General features: G+C 49.0%; 1 protein-coding gene across 1 annotated transcript in view; it reads right to left on the bottom strand.

Annotated features, from left to right (window-relative positions):
• The window catches only part of kcnj15 (potassium inwardly rectifying channel subfamily J member 15), a 20,994-nt gene extending 16,692 nt beyond the window's left edge, over positions 1 to 4,302 (bottom strand). Inside the window, exon 1 of the mRNA XM_007909477.2 lies at positions 4,031 to 4,302. The gene's annotated coding sequence lies outside the window, so the exon portion shown is untranslated. The remainder of the gene's footprint in view (positions 1 to 4,030) is intronic.
• Positions 4,303 to 20,434: the final 16,132 nt, after the last annotated feature.

Here is a 20,434-nt window from a genome sequence, read left to right as displayed (position 1 = left end):
ACACACACACACACAGAGACATGCACACACACAGATAGACACACGCATACAGAGAGAAAGTGACACACACATACAGAGATAGAGAGACACCACACATACAGAGATAGAAAGACACGCATACAGAGATAGAGGGACACACACACATACAAGCAGAGGCAAACATGCACATACACATACAGAGAGGGACACACACAGACACACACATACACACACAGACACACACACACACACATACAGAGAGGAAGTGACACACATACAGAGATAGACACACACACACACATACAGACAGACAAACATGCACATAGAGACACAAGCACACATGCAGAGAAGTGACACACACATACTGAGATAGAGACACGCGCACACATACAGTCAGAGACAAACATGCACATACAGAGACACAGACACACACAGATAGACACACATACAGAGAGAAAGTGACACACACATACAGAGATAGAGAGACACCACACATACAAACAGAGACAAGCATGCACATACACACAGAGAGACACATACACACAGATAGAGAAAGAAAGTGACACACACATACAGACAGACAAACATGCACATAGAGAGACACACACACAGACAGAGAGAGACATGCACACACACACACAGATAGACACACACACATACAGAGAGAAAGTGACACATACAGAGAGAGAGAGACACATACACACAGATAGAGAAAGAGAGTGACACACAAACACACACTCACAGAGACAATGACACACCACAAGGACACACTCAGACAGAGAGAGATACACACACACACACATAAAGCGACGCAGAGAGAAAAGAGAGAGACACACACACACACACAGAGAAAGAGACACACAGATAATAATAATCCTTGCATTTGATATAGCGCTTTTCACTTTGATATTGCGCACAGCAGTGCCCCACAAACAGTCGTGGATTGAAAATGACCAATTTATTATTGTTTTTGTTTTTTGGAGGGATTATTATTAGGCGTGTGGAGTAAGGAAACTTGCCCAAGGTTTCGCCCTGCCGGGAATTGAACCCAGGTGTCTCTCACTTGCAAGGCGAGCGCTCTAACCACTGAGCTACAGGATTCCAGAAACATGGTTGTTTAATGATATCTCCCCCCCCCCACCCCTCTCTGTCACACACTTACTCCTTTTGAAATTGTATGAATTTTACATATTTACGTGTGTGAAAAGACCTTTTTTCTGCCGTGTGCTTTTTTTGTTCCTTTTGCCACATTTTTGTGAACTACGTGTCCTTGGATTTACATACAAACCCAAGGAAGAGACAGAGAGAGAGACACACACATACAGAAAAACAGAGAGATAGACACACGTTTATACACAAATCCAAGGAAAGGAGAGAGAGAGAAAGACACACACACACACACACAGAGACAAGAGAGACACACACACAATTAATTCAGAGATATAGAGAAACACATACATTTACATATACAGTCAATCCACTTGACAGTATATTCTTTGAAGCGCTTTGAGACAACTAGAAGATGTGAAAAGCGCCACATCAAATGCAAGGATTATTATCATTTTTATTATTATTGTTATATAGCTCCAAGTACACGCAATTTTTGTTTTTGGAGTGAGGTGAGAGCGAGACAGATTCACTCACCGACTGTGTTTGAAAAGTTTATTCAAATGAATTATTTTGTCTCTTTCCCTCCCCCACCCACTAAGGTAATAATAATAATCCTTGCATCCGATATAACGCCTTATCACGTCTTCGAGACGTCTCAAAGCTCTACAGAGAATACACTGAGTGACAAATTTATTATTATTTTTTGGGGAAGGGATTATTACCCCGGAATGGTGATCCGCCAATCGATTGACAACCTGGTTCCCATTTACTGCTCGGTAAACATTGACAGGTGGAGCAAGCAAACTTCCCTAAGATTTTGCCCTGCCCTGGAATCGAATCCGGGTCCACTTACTTGCCAGGCAAGGCGAGGCGAGGCTCTCTAACCAATGCTCTACGTGGCTCCACACGAGATACCCCGCTGAATGAGTTAAAATCCGCAAACGCAAAGAATTAAATGGACTTGAAACCTTCACAATCTTCCAAATAACTTTCCCCGACTCCCTAACCCCACACCGCCTCTTCCCCCCCCCCCCAAAAAAAAACATACAAGTGAATAAGAGGAACATCACCTACCTGTAGCATGTCAAGGCAAGCTCAGAGATGTGTGAAGCGAGGGAGCGTGGCTTTGACAGAACTTTGTGAACCACTCCTGTCTCTACATGGGTCACTGCGCTTCGTACGGTTTCACTTCTTACTTTTAACCTCTGCCCACCCCACACCCATACCCTCTCCCTCCCTCCCTCCCTCCCTCCCTCCCGCCCTCCCCCTTCTCTCCCTCCCTCTGTGCCCAACCCTTCCTAATTTCATTCCGCTGTCTTGCAAACTTTTCTTGCGCGCGCGTGTGTGTGTGTGTGACCAAACGTGTCTCAACTTCTCATTTGAATTCCTAGAAATAAAGTATATCAAATCTACGCACGACCTCGCTCCCTCCCTCGCTTCCTCCCTCCCGCGCTCTCCTCTCTGTTTCCCCTTCAGTTGGTTGCCGCACGCCTAATAATCATCCCTCCAAAAAGAAAATAATAAATTGGTCATTTTCAATCCGCGGCTGTTTGTGGGGACGCTGCTGTGCGCAGTTGGCTGCCGCGTTTCGCCCACAAATATATGGTCAGTTCACTTTACAGCATGTTCCGTGAAGCGCGTTGAGATGTCGAGAGGACTTGAAATGCGTTATATCAAATGCAAGGATTATTATTATTATTATTGCCTACAAAATATGCAGTGGATGCACTTTACAGTAATAATAATAATAATAATCCTTGCATTTGACATAGAGCTTTACCATGTTGTTGAGATGCCTCAAAGCGCTTCATAGCATACGCTGGAAAGTGGAGTGACTGTGTGCTTTGTGGGCGAAAGGCGACAGCCAGTTGGCGCACACCAGCGTCGTGGGGTGAGCGACCGATTCGGTCTGGGGGACTTTCTGATCAGAACATCTTTTCGAATAGCAGCCATGGTATCTTTAGCATCCACCTGAACAGGCAGACGGGTCCTTGGCTTAACGTCTGATCCGATGGAATCGGATAAAATCCTGCCTCGTGCTTTGAAACATCCGCCCAACGCGAATGGCTGCCTTTTCATGAAGGCAATTTGCAGCGTTGCAAACGATTGTTTGAGAGCAGTTCTTTGCAGGCTATTGTTTCTTTGGCCCAAAATTAATGCCGGCTCCTGCAAAAATCCCTCTTGGGTGCCAGACTTGCTCGTTCACGTAAGGTATCAGCGTGGGTCGCTCGGCTGCGTTTTCACCTCTTCGTCAGAAGGTTGTGGGTTCAAGCCCTCGCATCGGGGACTTTGAACTCAGTCTGGGCTGGTGGGGGTGGTTGTGGGGGGGGGAACGCTGACTGTCAGACAGTAATAATAATAATCCTTGCATTTGATATAACGCCTTATCACTTTTTCGAGACGTCTCAAAGCGCTTCACAGGATATATTGTAAAGTGAATTGACTGGATATTTTGTGGACGAAGGGATGTCATATTCCTAATTCGCTGCTTATTCCTAACTTGTCCCAACTAAACCCTTTCCCTCTGAACAATGAGATAACAGGAGTTTATTGTATTTATACACACGCCTAATTCTTCGCTCCGGATAACTCGTGGCCGAGCCCTTTGCTCTTGGAGCGACGAGTTATCAGGAATAAGCTCCGTTGAGCTACAGGACTCAACCCACGACTGTTTGTGGGACGCTGCTGTGGGCAATTGGCTGCCGTGTTTCACCCGCAAAATGCACAGTCGATTCACTGTACGGTATACTCCGTGAAGCGCTTTGAGACGTCTCGAACGTGTGATCAAGCGTTCTATCAAATGCAAGAATTATTATTATTATTATATCTCTAACTCCCGTCACTCTGGATAACTGGTCACTGAGCCCTTTCCCTCCAAGCAATGAGTTGTCAAGAGTTTGCTGCAAACACATTGAACGCGTTACCAAACACTCCGACTTACCTCTCTCTCTCTCTCTCTCTCCCAGCTCGTCGTTTATTCCTCTGCACTGCTATATCCTAAGACAGTACTGTAAGTTAATTACCCCAGACACCTCGCGAGCTACAGTATTGCTTCACCTTGGTCGCTGGGTTGTGTTGTGTTGTGCGGCAATCTCTACTTAGGACCTTTGCGATCAGTGGTCCGACAAAGTTGAGTGCGGTAACTGTTTCGTATTTTACCTGCACAAGAAAACCCTCACACAATGCCCGCTTGGTGCAACAGAAAATAAATCTCTACCAGTTGATCATTAACCAGGTAAACATTAATTGTAGCAGATTCCAGCAGCCCAGCTAACTTTGCAGCCCTAACGCAACCATTGCTGTGGGAAGTAATGATCTGAATACAGTAATCTGCCTGTAACTAATTAACCGATGCTTAAACTAACGTCTGCTGACTCGTGAGCAAGAATCAAATTCCTTCTCACGACACCTGTGAGCAAATACCTCCAGAGACCTGTGGCGTAGTGGATTGCCCGCTCGCCTCGCAAGCGAGAGACCTGGGTACGATTCCCAGGCGGGGCAAAACCGTAGGCAAGTTTCGTTACTCCACGCGCCTCGGTTTATCTCGCAGTAAATAGGAACGCGGACGTTAGTCGATTGACGGATCGATTTCCCGGGGGTAATAATCCTTCCAATAAGTAATTGTGGTCTCTCAATCCACAACTATTCGTGGGACACTGCTGTGTATTCTGTGAAGCACTTTGAGATGTCTCACCCGATCACCCCCATCCTCGCCCGACTCCACTGGCTTTCCATTACACAGAGGATACGATTCAAGATCACTTTCAAAGCCCTCCCTGGCCTTGCTCCCCCCTACCTCTGCAAACTCCTCAGCCCCTACCAACCTGCTTGCTCCAGCTGCTCTGAGGTCCCCAGCCTGCTTCATGTCCCCTGCCTCGCCCTCCCCACCACTGGCGGGCGGGCTTTCAGCCATTCTGCCCCCACCCCTGGAATTCCATCCCACAGTCCCACTGCCTCGCATCCCCTTTGCCTCTTTCAAGAGCCATCTCAAGACCCTCCTCTTCGACCTCTGATCACCCTCTTTCCCCCCTGCTCTCCACCACCCCCCCCCCAATCTTCCAATCCCAACACCCAGCTCGGGTCCAGCGCCTTGGGACGTCCTCCCACCATGAAAGGCACTGTATGAGTGTACATTTGTGTTGGAATAGTATAATTATTAATATCATTGTTGCGTAAGAAGCAAATTGCCTGTGTGACTCATACCGACCCTTGGCACAAGTATCAAAATGAACAAGAATAATCCTTGGGTTTATTATCGCGCCTTATCATGTGGTTGAGACATCTCAAAGTGCTTCACAGAATCCGGGAAGTATTTCTTCATACACAGGGCAAGTATCGACTGGAACAGGGTTACCAGGAAGGGTGGTTCAGGCCAGTTTAAGGGAACTTTTATAAAAAGAACAGCTCAGTGTTGTATTCAAATCCGTCTTCAAATCCTGTGACTTTGTGAGGGTCAGAGGGTCAGTAAATGACTTTGCTGATTTGCTTCCATCACGTGTTGAGACGTCCCAAAGCGCTTCACGGGATATACAGTGTTGTAAAGTGCATCGAATGTGTATTTTGTGGGTGAATCACGGCAGCCAATAGCGCACAACAGTATCCCACAAACACTTCATGGATTGAGCGACCACATTTTAACTTTTCCAGATTTTTTTTTGGAGGGATTATCACCCTACGAAAGCCAATCGAAAACGACCGGGTTCCTACTTACTGGTAGGTAAACAGAGGCATGTGGAGTAAGGAAACTTGCCTATGGTTTCACCCTGCCCGTGAATTGAACCCGGATCCTCAGGCTTGTGAGGCGAGAGGTCTCACCACTACGCTACAGGACTCCAAGAAGGGCGAGGACAGGCCGGGCTGAATTTTCATAGATAATTAATATGCTCCAGTTAATTCTCAAACGTCATTCAGAATGATTAGATTACTTCCCAACACCCTGACAGGTTCCGCTCTCCTCACCCCCTCTCCCAAAAGACTAACTCTAGTTAATGTTTGACACCAAAACTCCTTCATCAGAGATTTGCAGAACTCAACAAAATCATTCTCGAGATGCTATGGACTCTATTGGTCAGAGGATTTGCAGAACAATTTGTTGAGTAACGTCTTGAGTAATTTCCCCGGGTTTGGTTTGTGTCTGAGATGGTTATGTCTCTTGCCCCTCCTTCTCTCCTCCTCCCCCCTCCTCCCCTTTACTTCTTTCTCTCCCACCCTGACCACACTCTACTCCCCCTCTCCTATCCCTCCTCCACTAGTTCTTAATCTGTTCATTTCGCAGTCTATCTTTTCAAGAACCAGATTCAATCCATACATTGTATTTCCAGCAGCTCGAGTCCTCTCCTGCACCAAACTCCGTGACCCTATCGCCTCCAATCTCGCCCGGTTCCATTGGCTCCCCATCCCCCAGAGGATTGAGTTCAAAATCCTCGTCCTCGCCTTCAAAGCCTTTCACTCCTCCGTACCTTTGTGACCGGCTAACCCCATATCAACCTGTCCACTCCCGCCCGCTCAGCGGGCTCTGGCCTGCTCCACGTCCTCCGCCCGCCCCACCCCACCATCAGCAGTCGGGCCTTCACCCTTTGTGACTCCATCCCACCCTTCCGCTTGCCTCCTTTAAGGCCCATCTCAAGACCCTCCTCTTCGACCACGCCTTCGGTTACTCTCCTACTCCCACCCACCCTGCCCTCCACCCCTCCTGATCCCAACTCCCAGCTTGGATCCCAAACCCTTGACCGTCCAGCACCTTGCGATGTCCTGCTGCCATGAAAGGTGCTGTGTAGATGTAATTTGTTACCGTACATGCATAATGTCCCCGATATCCATAAAAAGGGAACAAAGTCCCATTGGACCCATGAGGTCCAATATTCATTTCATTCTTATCGTTCCTATTAACCACAGTTTAGGCAATAAATCACGACCCAAGCGTCTGAAGACCAGGAGAAGGAAAGTAAAAAGAAAATATAAAACTTTGTAAAACTTGGGAGTCCCATGGCATAGCGGTCACTCAATCCACGACTGCTTGTGGGAAATGTCTCAAAGCGCTTCATTGAATATACTTCAGTCACTCCTCACAACTAATGTATGTCACCAACTCTCTCTATAATCCTGTCTCACCAGCCTTTCACTAAATCTCTATATAACCTGCCGCACCAACTCTCTCTATAACCCTGTATCCACCCGCGCTCTATACTGTATAACCCAATCTTGGCAATGGCAATGTCAATCTCGTCCCAGAAAGGAACCTCAGACTTACTTGGTAAATAATATAAAGGATAAAATACGGTTGCCAAGAGTACAAGTTGGTAATTAAGAGTCTCTGGTTTCTGATCTCAATTACCGCTGTGGGCATTGTCCTACATGTGACATTAAGTAACATAAAACATCGCCTTATCCTTGACTGTGACATGGATGAGCAACAGATTGTAAACAGATTAAATGACTCCCTCCTTGGAGGTTTTCATTGTATCGAGGTAGGACGCAGATTGTCCAACATCAACCTCACTCCACGTGAGCAACAAGACGTGACGTTGGCAAAAAGCATGGGTTCCGGTTCGATTTCAGTACATTGCTGCGCGCAGTCGACTGCCGTGTTTCGCCCACAAAATATGCAGTCAATCCACTAGACGATGTATTCCTTGAAGCGCTTTGAGACGTTTCAATGACGTGATAAGGCGCTATATCGAATGCAAGGATTATTATTATTATTATTATAATTCCAGTGAGTTGCTTAGGAAAGGCACTGCATTGTCAGAGGTGCCGACCTTCAGATGAGGCATTAAACCAAGGTCCCTCCCGTTGGTGCATGGTCAGGTGGATGTTAAAGATCCCGCAGTGCTCCACTCCACGAAAAGAGAAGAGAGTTTCTCTCCCCTCGCTGTCCTGGCTGATGATCTCCCTGATAAAATTGGTCACTGACTTCGCGGCTGTTGGGGAACGTTGTTGGGGGGGTGGGGTGGGGGTGGGGGGAGACAAGATAATCCTTGGCATTTGATGTATCACCTTAATACGCCTCTCAAAGCACTTCACAGAATTTTTCGGTGACTGTCCAAGGAAATCGATCATTCACGTCACGGCTGTTTGTGGGACATGGCCTATCTGCAAATCGGCTGCTGCGTCCACCTACAAAATACACAGTCACTTTGCCCATAAAATACAGTCTATTCACTTCACAGTATATCCTGTGAAGGGCTTTTAGATGTCTCGATGACGCGATAAGGCGCTAGATCAAACGCAAAGATTATTATTATTATTATGGTGAATACGTGTCACAACTCTGTAAAGCGGGTTAAGGTGTTTTGATGTGTTAAAGCGCTGTAACAAAAAATGCGGGGATTGATTCGAAACAAAATGAAGGAGAGCCTGTAGGAAAATAGCCAAAGATGCTCACAAAGAACCTCGTGCACATTGGCTGCCGGTTTCTCCTACAAAACAAAAATCCCCACAGTCACTACACTTTGCAATAAGAGCCTGAGAAGTGCTCTGAGACGTCCTCGTGATGTAAAAGCCTTTGCATCAAACAGAATTATTGTTGTTGTTTCCCTGCACTTGGTAGAGCGCCTTATCATGCCGGGAGGACATCTCAAAGTGCTTCACAGGATTTTTAAGGTGAAATGGAGTGACTGTGTTTTCATCGGCGAACGAGGCAGCGCAATTATGTGACGGCAATGGTTATCTGGGGGATTGTTGGCCAGGACACCAGGAGAGAGAAATTCCCGTGTTTCTTTGAATAGTGCCATGTGGATCTTTAATGTCCACCCGAATAGGCAGACCGGGCCTCGGTTTAACGTCTCATCCGAAGGAACGTCTCATCCGACAACGAAACACACACACCCCCAGCGCTGCATTGGAGCGTCGGCTTAGACTGTGTGATTCCAAGTCTCGACGTGGGATGGGGTGGGGGGTGAGCTTGAACCCGCAAACCTTCCGACTCGGCGGTCAAGCCAGGCCGGTGCAGCGGATGGCGGCGGGAGGACCAGCCTAGACAAGGAGCCACGTTGTGAGACTGATGAACTCCTGATCTGGAAAGAATGCCGCCAATTGAGCCGATTAGGCCACAGATGGAGGGAGATTAGCTGCTGCATATCGGCTAATAGCTCCCTGTGAGGCTAAGTGCTCGCCTTGGGGTTACGCACTGCACAGGAGCCGCACAATTCACTCCGACGTCTGTCAGGGAATTTCCTCCTGAAAGGGCTACACATCACAAGAGAAGTAACTCAACCTCTCGGCAGGCTCACGGCTAGTCGCAGCGCACGCTAATTGCTGAGCAGTGACACTCCTGCCTCTGCTATTCCGAAGCGGTTATTCAATGTCCATCATTTCACATCTGCTGTCAAGCAGCACAATGCTCTCTGTGTAAACCGATTGCCCTGCCTTCAGATCTAGTGCTATAGCTCCCGGGTGAATTATTTGGTAACACAGGCTGGTTATCGACACCCTTTGTACCCTAAGAGGGCTCCTGTTAACCCCGTGAGCCCTAGCCAAGAGGCGCAGATACAGCTGCCTTTCGTATTGGGAGGACGGCCCAAAGCGCTTTGCGGGATTATACTGCAAAGCAGGTTGACTGTGTGTTTTGTGGGTGAAATGCGGCAGCCTAATTGTGTCCCACAAACGGCCATGAAATAAAATGACTAATTTTAATTGGCGAGATTTGTCGGTCAGGACACCGGGGGAGAGAGAGAGAGAGAGAGAGAGAGAAACCCCCTTTCTCTTTTCGAATCGCGCCGCGGGATCTTTAACGTCCGCCCGAACAGGGAGTCGGGCCCTCAGTTTAACGTCTCATCCGAAGGACGGCACCTCCGACAATTGCAAAACACGTGCATTGGAGCGTCGGCTTAGACTGCGCGATTCCATGACCCTCGTCAGGAGTTGCGTGAGCTCACACGGTGCAGGCTGAAGCTCCGGCGCAGGGCTTTGGGTGCCGTTCCCTCTGACCGAGGTCCCGTTTGATGTCCCTGTTCAGTGGGATGTCAAAGATCCCGTGGCTCTATTTGGAACGAGAAGGGAATTTCTCTCTCCCGGTGTTCCTGGCCAACAATCCCCATGCATAATGGACATCAGGAACACTTCCTGACCGCCCAGAAGTCGGCTCGGAGTTCTAAGTAAAGCCGGGAAGGGATCAAAACCCCCAAATACTGCAGATGCTGGAAACCTGACGCAAAAAAGCAGAAGTCGCTGGGAACACTCAGCCGCCTTTCACTTTCCTTTCTCCATAGATGCTGCCTGACCTGCTGAGTGTCCCCAGCCACGTCTGTTTGTCCAGGAGCATCGTAATGGTTGCACCTCAGCCTCGAAACTCGGATGCGTTTGGACTCTGAACTTGTAATAGTCTGCGCTGATGCTCCAGTGTAGCACTGGGGAGAGGAGGATGAGGGGTGAGGAGTGGGGGAGCACAGCACCGTCGGAGACGCCGTCATTCGGATGAGATGTTAAAGGGACGAGACGTTCAAGATTCTGCGGCGCTATACGAGAACAGAAGGGAGTTTCTCTCCCGGTGTCCTGGCTGACAACCCCCCACCCCACTGCGGCCCACACAACCACACAAATAAAATCAATCATGGTTCATTGGTAGCACTCTTGTCTCCTCCGAGTCAGAAGGTTGTGAGTTCAAGCCCTATGTCAGGACTTCCAAATCATATCGTCTAAGCTGACGCTCCAATGTAGCGCTGGGGATGAGGGTTGCATCATCTGAGGTGCTGTCCTTCGGGTGAGACGTTAAACCTGGGTCCCGTCTGCCAGTTCGGGTGGACGTTAAAGATCCCGAGGCGCAATTCGAAAAGAGAAGGGAGTTCCTCTGTCCCGGTGTACTGGCCGACAATCCGGTCAAATAAAATCGGTCACTCGCTCCACGACTGTTCGTGGGGACGCTGCTGTGCGCAAATTGGCTGCCACGTTTCTCTCACAAAATGCACAGTAAAAGCCACTGTCCGATATATTCTGTGAAGAGGATTGAGACGTCTCAATGACGTGACAAGGCGCTAAATCAAATGCAAGGATTATTATTAATTACTATTAATCTAATGTGGGTTGATCAGCGGTGACCTTGCTCAGACATCTCTCCTGAACTTCGTTGATGAATCTGACCTCCAGTGATGTGTAATTATAAAGTCGATGTATTAGCGGATTTCCTTCCTGTTATTGTCTATGTCCGTGGCCTATAATTCAGGCAAGTGACAGGGAGTAGATATTTTTATATGTTCGAATACAATTTACATTAATTCAGCACCTCTCAGCATTGCCAGCATGTCACACTGGTGATTGAGTTGGGGGGGAGCGGGGTGGGGGGGGTGGTGTGTACGGGGTGGTCTGAAGATGGCGGGGAGGGGGCAAAGACGATTGAGCGTGTGGTCAGAGAGAGGTACATCCACAAATATGCAGTCAATTCGCCCACCAATATATGGTCAGTTCACAGCATATTCTGTGAGACGTCTAGAAGACGTGAAAAGCGCTATATCAAATGCAAGGATTATTATTATTATTATTATTATTACGTCCGGAGGTGGATTTTCAAAGTGGGGAATGAGGGGAAGGATTCGGAGGGACTTTGGGATGGAATTCTATTGCGCGGGGGCAAAATGGATGGATAAGGTGGGGGACAAAAGATGTGGGGGGGGTTCTACATGGGTAGACTATATGGGTTCCGAGTCTGGGCATGGAGCTCGAACGGCAACAACAACTTATGTTTGTAAAGCGCCTTTCACGTCAGGAGGACGTCCTAAGGCGCAGGATCTACAAACCTCTGACTCGGAGGTGAGAGGGCTACCTGCTGAGCTGGGCTGATGCACTCGGCCATTGATTGAGCGTATATCACTAGCTCCTGGAGGCAGGACAAATATCAGGTGAAAACACACCTGGCCCCAGGAATGCTTCCCTTTCTTGGGCAAACACGCACACTGCGTATGTGCTGCCCTGAGCAGCACCTTCACAGGCACATCACGAGACGGTTGGCGAGGTCTGCTTTGCTATTTTATTGATCGGTTACGGACCCAACGACCTTGGAAAGGAAATGGCTGAAAGTAAGTGTTACAACCGCTTTCTGCGTAAAGTTGACAAAACCCTTTATAACTTCTCTGCAAGACACATCTTATGCTGTCAGGGAAAAGGATAGTCCTTGATGGTCCGGGGGCTTCAGACTCTCTGCCCCCACCCTTTGGTACTCCATCCCACAGTCCCTTTGCCTCCCCCCCCCTCCTTTGCCTCCTTCAAGGCCTGTCTCAAGACCCTCCTCTTCCAACCACACCTTAGTCACCCTCCCACCCCCACCCTCCCTGCCCTCCAACCCTCCTGATCCCAACCCACCCTCTCCCCGACCCGGATCCAAATTCTTGACTGTCCAGCGCCTTGGGACGTCCTCCTGATAACGAAAGGCGCTGTGTAAATGTGATTTGTTGTTGTTGTCTCATATGAAGGACAGCGCCTCGGACAATGCAGTACTCCCCCCAGGTTGAGTTCAGGGTCTCGACATGTTGTGTGTGTGTGCGTGTGTGTGCGCGTGGGGATATGTGTGGGTGTGTGGGAGTATGTGGGTGTGCGTGTGTGCTGGTGTGTGTGTGTACGGGTGTGTGTGCGGAGGGGGCGTGGTGTATGTGCAGGGGGGTGTGTGCAGGGGGGATTTGGTGTGTGCGGGTGTGTGTGTGTGCGCGGGCGTGGGAGCGTGTGGGCGTGCGAGCGTGTGTGCAGATATGTGTGTGTGGGGGGGTGGTACAGGTTACACGCGCACACCCTTCTGCCCGAGGGACAACAGTGCTGCTGACTGAGCCAGGCTGACACGTGGCAGAGCGAGAGTTAAATTGAACCACGGCTGGTGGTGTAACATTGAGATCCAGTCCTTCAAGGCTCTCTCAAACATGTGGAAGGATTGACACTTGAACCAAAGCGTTTCGATGGGGGCCAGACCCGGGTGTTGTCATGGTGACTTGCGCAAATCCTCCGTGACAGGTGTGGGAGAGTTGAGCACCCCTCGTGCGATAACAAAAATATAATAATAACCCTTGCATTTGATACAGTGCCTTATCACCTCGGTGTGACGCCTCTCGACATCCTCTCTCTCTCTGCCTCCTCGTCCTCCTGGATCTCTCCGCCGGGTTCAACACAGCCATCCTCCTCCACCGCCGCTCCTCCCTCATCTACCTCACTGGGACCGCACTCGCATGGTTCGAGTCCTACTTAACCAACCGCTTCCATTTCACCTCAGCAAATGGTTTCTCCTCCCGCCCCCAGGGCTCCATCCTTGGCCCTCTTCTTTTCCTCATCCATATGCTCCCTCTGGGCCACGTCATCCGCAGACCCGGGGTAAACTTCCACACGTGTGCGGATGACACGCAAATCTGCTTTGCCTCCTCCAGCATTGACTCCAGGTTCCCCCCATGTTCTATCAGCTTGTCTGGCAGACATCAAGGACTGGATGAGTGTAAACTTCCTGCAGCTGAATGTGGACCAGACGGAAGCCATACTGCTTGGCTCCCGGCAAAGTCTTCACTCCTGTGGATCTAAAATCCTCAACTTCCCTGGGCTCTCCCTCAGACTCACCGAACCAATGCGCAAGGTAGGCATCCGGTTCGACCCCCAGCTGTCCTTCCTCCCCCACATCCGGTCCTTGACCAGGACCACCTTCCTCCACCTCCGCCACATTGCCCACCTCCGACCGTTACATTGCCCAAATGCAGCCGAAACCCTCGTGCATGCGTTTGTCACCTCCCGCCTGGATTACCCCAACTCACTTCTCGCCGGTCTCCCCAGCTCCACCATTCATTTTACCTTGAAGTAGAAAGGTAACATTTTTCCTTCCAATATGTTTTACTGTTGCTGAAACCAGAAGGCCCAACCATCCCTTTAGTGAGCTGATCAAAAGCCAGTGCCTACAAGCACATAATTGCCATGTGTGTTCTCATTCTACGGTAATCCTAATTATTCCACGCTCGAGCATTGACATTCCCAGCCCCTTCCATTCCAAATGGACTGAATTAATGTTTGTAAAGCGCCTTTCGCGTCCGGGGGCTACTCCTAATATGTGAAAGTATTGATTCTAGCGAAACGTCCTCACGTGCAGTTATAATTCTCCATTATATTAATCCAAAAATGCTGAACCTTCTAGACCAAACTGTTCATCCCTTGTAGGCAGTCACCCAGTTTCTCTGATGTTCTAATAACTTTGGCATCTGTGGCACACAGGTTTTCCCTTTACACTTAAACCACAAATTACAACCAGATTCTAAAGCATCTCCATGAAACAAAAACAATAATAAATTGGTCATTTTCAATCCACGACTGTTTGTGGGGACGCTGCTGTGTGCAATTGGCTGCCGTGTTTCGCCCACAAATATACGGCCAATTCACTTTACAGTCTATTCTGTGAAGCGCTTTGAGACGTCGAGAAGACGTGAAAAGCGCGATATCAAATGCAAGGAATATTTTTTATTATATTATTATTATTCACAAGATCCAGCTCATTCAGAACTCTGCTGCCCGCATACTGACCCGGACCAAACTCCGTGGCCACATCTCACCAGTTCTGGCCCAGGCTCCACTGGCTCCTCATCACCAGACGGATCGACTTCAAGATCCTGTCACACTCGTGTTCAAATCCCTTCACTCTCTGGCACCTCCCAACCTCTCCGACCTCCTCACTCCCCAATCCACCACCCGGCACCTCCGCTCGACTGGCACCGGCCTCCAGCTTGTCCTTCGCACCCTCAGCTCCACCATCGGAGGTCGTGCTTTCAGTCACTACACCCCGAAACTCTGAAACACTCCTTCAATCCCTCCGCCTTGCCCTCCCACTCCCCTCTTTCAAGTCCTGCCTGAAAACCTTCCTTTTCGACTGTGCTTACGGTCATCTCCTCCCCCCCTCACCCCCCCAGCTTGGAGTCAGGCTCCGCCATTGCTAAGCGCTCTGAGACGCTATCTTGAGTGGAAGGTGCTATATAAGTGCAAGTTGTTATTGGCCAAGGCGCTTCACAGAATATACTATAAAGTGAATTGACTGTGTATTTTGTGGGCGCAATGCGGCAGCCAATTGCACACAGCAGAGTCCCACAAACAGTCGTGGATTGAGAGACCAAATTATTATTTATTATCATTATTACCCTCCGGAAAGCGATCCATCAATCGACTAACGACCGGTTCCTACTTAACGACTGGAACAGGGTTACCAGGAAGGGTGGTTGAGACCAGGACACTGGGACTCATTCAGAAAGCAGCTAGATGTTGTGATAATCATAATAATAATAATAATAATAATAATCATCATCATCATCCTTGCATTTGATGTAGCGCCTTATCACGTCTTTGAGATGTCTCAAAGTGCTTCACAGAATATACTGTGCAGTGGATTGGCTGGTATATTTTGTGATGGGGTGGGGGACGGTAGGGTGGGTGTTCTGGAGGGATGAGGGCAGGTGGGCTGAACGGCCTTCTTCATCCGAATCGATTTTGTGGTCGTGTTTGTCTGTGAGGTGTGATTCGCACAATGCTCCGAGCTATACACGTTTGTCTCGTACGAGGAGAATTCCCTACTTCCAATTGAATCTCTTCCCCTGTTTCCCCCACCCCCACTCCCCCCACCTTTAACATCCACCAGAACAGGCACAGATGAGACTTCGGGTTGATGTCTCATCCGAAGGACGGCACCTCCGGAGATGTGGAACTGGACTAGGATTGTCAGCCTAGAAGATATTGATACAAGTTGTTTTTCATGACCGATTCCGCATGTTCAACTTGTAAATAATAATAATAACAATCCTTGCATTTACTATACGCCTTATTATTTCTTCGAGATGTCTCAAAACCCATCACAGAATATGACGTAAAGTGAATTGACTTCACATTTTGCAGGCGAAACACGGCAGCCGATTGCACACAGCAGTGTCCCACAAACAGTCGTGGATTGAGTGTCCGAATTATTATTATACTTTGTGTAAAGGATTATTACCCTGGAAAAGCGATCCGCCAATCAACTAACAACCGGGTTCCTACTTACTGCTAGATAAGCAGAGGCGTGTGGAGTAAGAAAACTTGCCTGAGGTTTCACCCTGGCCGGGGAATCGAACCCAGGTCCTCTCGCTTGCGAACACAAACCCTTTACCCCCCCCCAACCACTGCCAGGACAGTAGTTTGCAGCTCACAAAAGCAGGAGTTTGCGTCACGGCAAATCGAGAATAACTGAACAATAAGGTTAAAAAAAAAGGGAAACGGCTTTGCTGGTGAAAAACAAATGGCTTAAACAACAAGCGAACAATCAGAGTGGGTGAAACAGGAGAGCGAGCGTGGAGAAAGGCACAATAGCCACGCAGTAGGTCCATACAAAGCAGATAAGTGCCGCATTACGCTCCATTACACGGGCACCACAGCAGGAGGGTCGGGTGAGCTGGTGTAAGCTTACCGGCAACCACCGTTGGCTTGGAATGCTTCACAGCTCCTTACGCAAAGTCACGCTAACAGGATATTTGGAACGAATTTAAACAGGAGGCTGGCGCAACAAAGCAGACATAAGCAAACTACGCTAATAATACTAATAACCTTCACTTTTGCTATAGCGCCTTTCACATCTCCAATGGCCTCCCAGAATTTTACTGTAAATGATAATAATCCTTGCCTTTGGTATAGCCCCTTATCACGCAGTTGAGACATCTCAAAGAGCTTTGCAGAAAGTGAATTGGCTGTATATTAAGTGGGCAAAAAGCGGCAGCCAATAATGTTTTTGAAGAAATTATCACCCCAGAAAGTGATCCGCCAAAAGACTAACAACCGGGTTCCAACTTACTGCGGGGTAAACAGAGATGCGCGGAGTAAGAAAACTTGCCTAAGGTTTCGCCCTGCCCTGGAATCGAACCTGGGTCCTCTCGCTTGCGAGGCGAGTGTTCTGATCAATACGCTACAGGACTCCACGAAAGTGCACGGGATAGCCGACCGAAAGCAAGGTCAAAGAGGTAGGTCTTGAGACCAACCCTGAATAATGAAGCCCGGGATCGATTCCCGGGCGGGCCAGGGCGAAACCTTAGCCAAGTTCCCTAACTCCACACACCTCTGTTTACGTAGCAGTAAGCAGGAAACCGGTTGTTAGTTGATCGGCGGATCGCTTTCCAGGGATAATAACCCCTTCAACGAAAAGAAACAAAGAAAAAAAAATGTTTTAGCTCAATCCGTGACTGTTCGTGGGACACTGCTGCGGATAATTGGCTATGGAGTTTGGCCCACAAAATATACGGTCAATTCACTGCACATTATATTGTGTGAAGCGCTTTGAGACGTCTCGAAGACGTGATAAGGCGCCATATCGAACTCAAGGATTATTATTAATGGAAGGGAGGGAGGGCTCTGGGATGGAGTTCCAGAAAGCGCAGAGGCAGACACAAAGGATTAACCATTACATTGAAAATAAGAGAGCGCACGGTAGCTTCAATGTCGCCTTACGGGTGTTTCAGATTCCTACCCCATCGTATAATGGGAGGGGGGAATAGCAGTTGCCTTGGCCTCTCTCTCTCTCTCTCTCTCTCTCTCTCTCTCTCTCTCTCTCTCTCTCTCTCTCCCGGATGGATCCTGCTTGTCGCCTGACAGAGGGAGAGAAGAGAGACAGAGAGAGGGGAGAGAGAGACAAGTCATTAAAAAATGTCACCAAACCAGATTGTCCAGCCAGAGTGAGCAGAGCAACGGGCGGGCGAGCGAGCAAGCGGAGAAGAGAGGAGAGGAGAGGAGAGGAGAGGAGAGGAGAGGAGAGGAGAGGAGAGGAGAGGAGAGGAGAGGAGGAGCACAACACCAGAGCAGCACTCAACTCGCAACAGAGCCAGCCAACCGCTCAACTTGGCTGCACATTACAACGACGACGACGACAACTTGCACTCATATAGCGCCTGTCACACAGGGTGACGTCCCAGAGCGCTTAAATTGCACAGTCACCACCAACTTACGATATTCATAATTACCCTTTTTTTTAATTTAAGTTATTCTTGCATTCGGTGCCTCGTCTTTTCGCAACGTCTCAAAGCGCTTTGCAGCATTTACTTTAAAGCGATTCGACTTCTCTTTTCCAGTCCGGCCCCGGGGCAAAATATTACGGGGGAAAAAAAAAGGCTGAGTCGAGATCAAACAGAATTTCGTCCACGCCCCCGCCCCCCCCCCCCGCCCCCACCACCCATCTCCACCACCACCCCAAACCCCCACCGTGTTTAGCCACAAAATACACAGTCAATCCACTTTACAGTATATTCTGTTAAGCACTTTGAGACGCATTAGAACTGCTATTAAACTCCTGATAACTCGACCCTGGCTTAACCTGTCATGGCCGCTTATGTCTCGGCGCCTCTCAAAGCCCCGCATTCGTTGCCGCATTAATACAAGCGGCTGACTCTCCACTCCTAATAACTCGTCGCTGAGTCCTTTCCCCCTTGCCGCAACGGGTTATCAGGAGTTAACTGTATTACTGTCATTATTATGCGTGGGTCGGCTATCAAAATAGCTGCAGTGCTAACCGAACAGCAGTTTGCATCGACTGAAGCCAGCGTAAGCAATGCTGATTAATAATAACATTCCTTGATTTTGACAGGCTGTCTTATCGTCTCGCCGAGATGTCTTGGGTTGCGGAGCGCGGAGACTGCGCGGGCGTGCGTGCGTGCGTGCATGCGTTGTGACCGAAGGCGGCAGTCGATTTGTGCGCAGCGACACCCTGGTAGCAGCCACTGATAAACAATACTAATGACCCTTGCATTCGACACAGCGCCTTATCCCGTCTTAAAACGCTCCGCGGGATATGCCGTAATGTGGGTTTTGACTGCGTATTTTGTGGGCGAAACGCGGAGGCCAGTTGGGCTCAGCACCGTTTCGCAAACAGCCATCGTCGGCCAGGACACCGGGAGAGAGAAACTTCCTTCTCTCTTCGAATGGCGCCGCGGTATCTTTGACGTCCGCCTGAACAGGCGCAGACGGGAACCTCGGTTTTAACGTCTCATCCGAAGGGCGGCACCTCCGACAATGCAGTACATCCCCCAACACTGCATTGGAGCGTCAGCTTCGACTATGTGATTCCAAGTCCCAACGAACACTGATCAGGGTGGGGGAGGGGGGGAGGGTGTGGGGGAACGAGGTGGGACAGTAGGGGGTTGTCAGGATGAGGGAGAGAGAGAGAGATTTGTATTATTATTGTGTGTGGGTTGGGTGTGAATTTAGTTCCAGTGTAAGTAGATTTAGCAATGACTCAACACACCATGGAGTGAGTGTCGTCTCAAAGGCTTGTTCTATGCTATATATAACAATAACAATCCTTGCATTTGATACAGCACTTTATCACGTCTTCGAGACGTCTCAAAGCGCTTCACAGGATATACCGTAAAGTGAATTGACTGTGTATTTTGTGGGCAGCCAATTGCGCACGGCAGTGTCCCACAAACAGTCGCGGATTGAAGTGACCAATTTATTATTACTATCTTTTTGAAGAAATTATTACCCCCGGAAAAGCGATCCGCCAATCGACTAACAACCGGGTTCCTACTTGCTGCTAGGTAAACAGATACACGTGGAGTAAGGAAACCTGCCCAGCATTTTGCCCTGCCAGGAATTGAACCCGGGTATTTTGGTTGCGAGGCGAATTGCTCTAACCACTGAGCTACAGGACTCCACGATGGCAAATAAATGCCAAATCGGGCCCAGCAAGCTTATATATGTTTAATAATGGATCAACTTTTGAACTCCCATCCCTCAACTCAATAATAATAAGAATCCTTGAACTTGATATAGCGCCTTATCATGTCGTTGAGACGTCTAAAAGCGCCTCACAGAATATATTGTAACGTGGATTGCATTTTGTTGGTGAAACCCGGCAGCCAATTGCACACAGCAGTGTCCCATAAACAGTCGTGGATTGAGTGACGAGTGGAGGCGAGTGGAGTAAGGAAACTTGCCTCAGGTTTCGCCCCGCCCGGGAATCGAACGCGGGTCCACTCGCCCTCGAAGGTGAGCGCGCTCACCGCTACTCTATGGGACTTCGCGAGCGATGCCGTTGACCCTCGGTAACCCCTTTCCCTCCAACGTTCAAAGTATTCACGGGCTCTCCCCAAAAACAATGGCTTTCCGCGGGAAGCGGATTGTGATCTGGCTCAGTATCAAGGTCTGCCTGTAAGCAAGAAGGAACCTCGCACAATCTGAGGCTGTTGAGTGGCCTCGCACAGCAGATAACAAACACAATATGTGCCTGTGCCGGCTGAGAAGCAACTGCCTTCACATTAGCAAGTGTTGGTGTACGGATGTCGGGTAGGAAAGGAGAAAGGGATGAGGAGAGGTTTAACTTGAAACTAATTCCTCCCCACCCCCCCGCCCACCCGGCCCACCTCCCTTCACACAAAAGAGTCATTTCGGGCCCATC

The sequence above is a fragment of the Callorhinchus milii genome, unplaced genomic scaffold (assembly GCF_018977255.1).
Source record: "Callorhinchus milii isolate IMCB2004 unplaced genomic scaffold, IMCB_Cmil_1.0 Scaffold4, whole genome shotgun sequence".
Classification (NCBI taxonomy): domain Eukaryota; kingdom Metazoa; phylum Chordata; class Chondrichthyes; order Chimaeriformes; family Callorhinchidae; genus Callorhinchus; species Callorhinchus milii.
The sequence above is the reverse complement of the archived record's forward strand: the minus strand, read 5'-3'. Positions and strand labels throughout refer to the sequence as shown.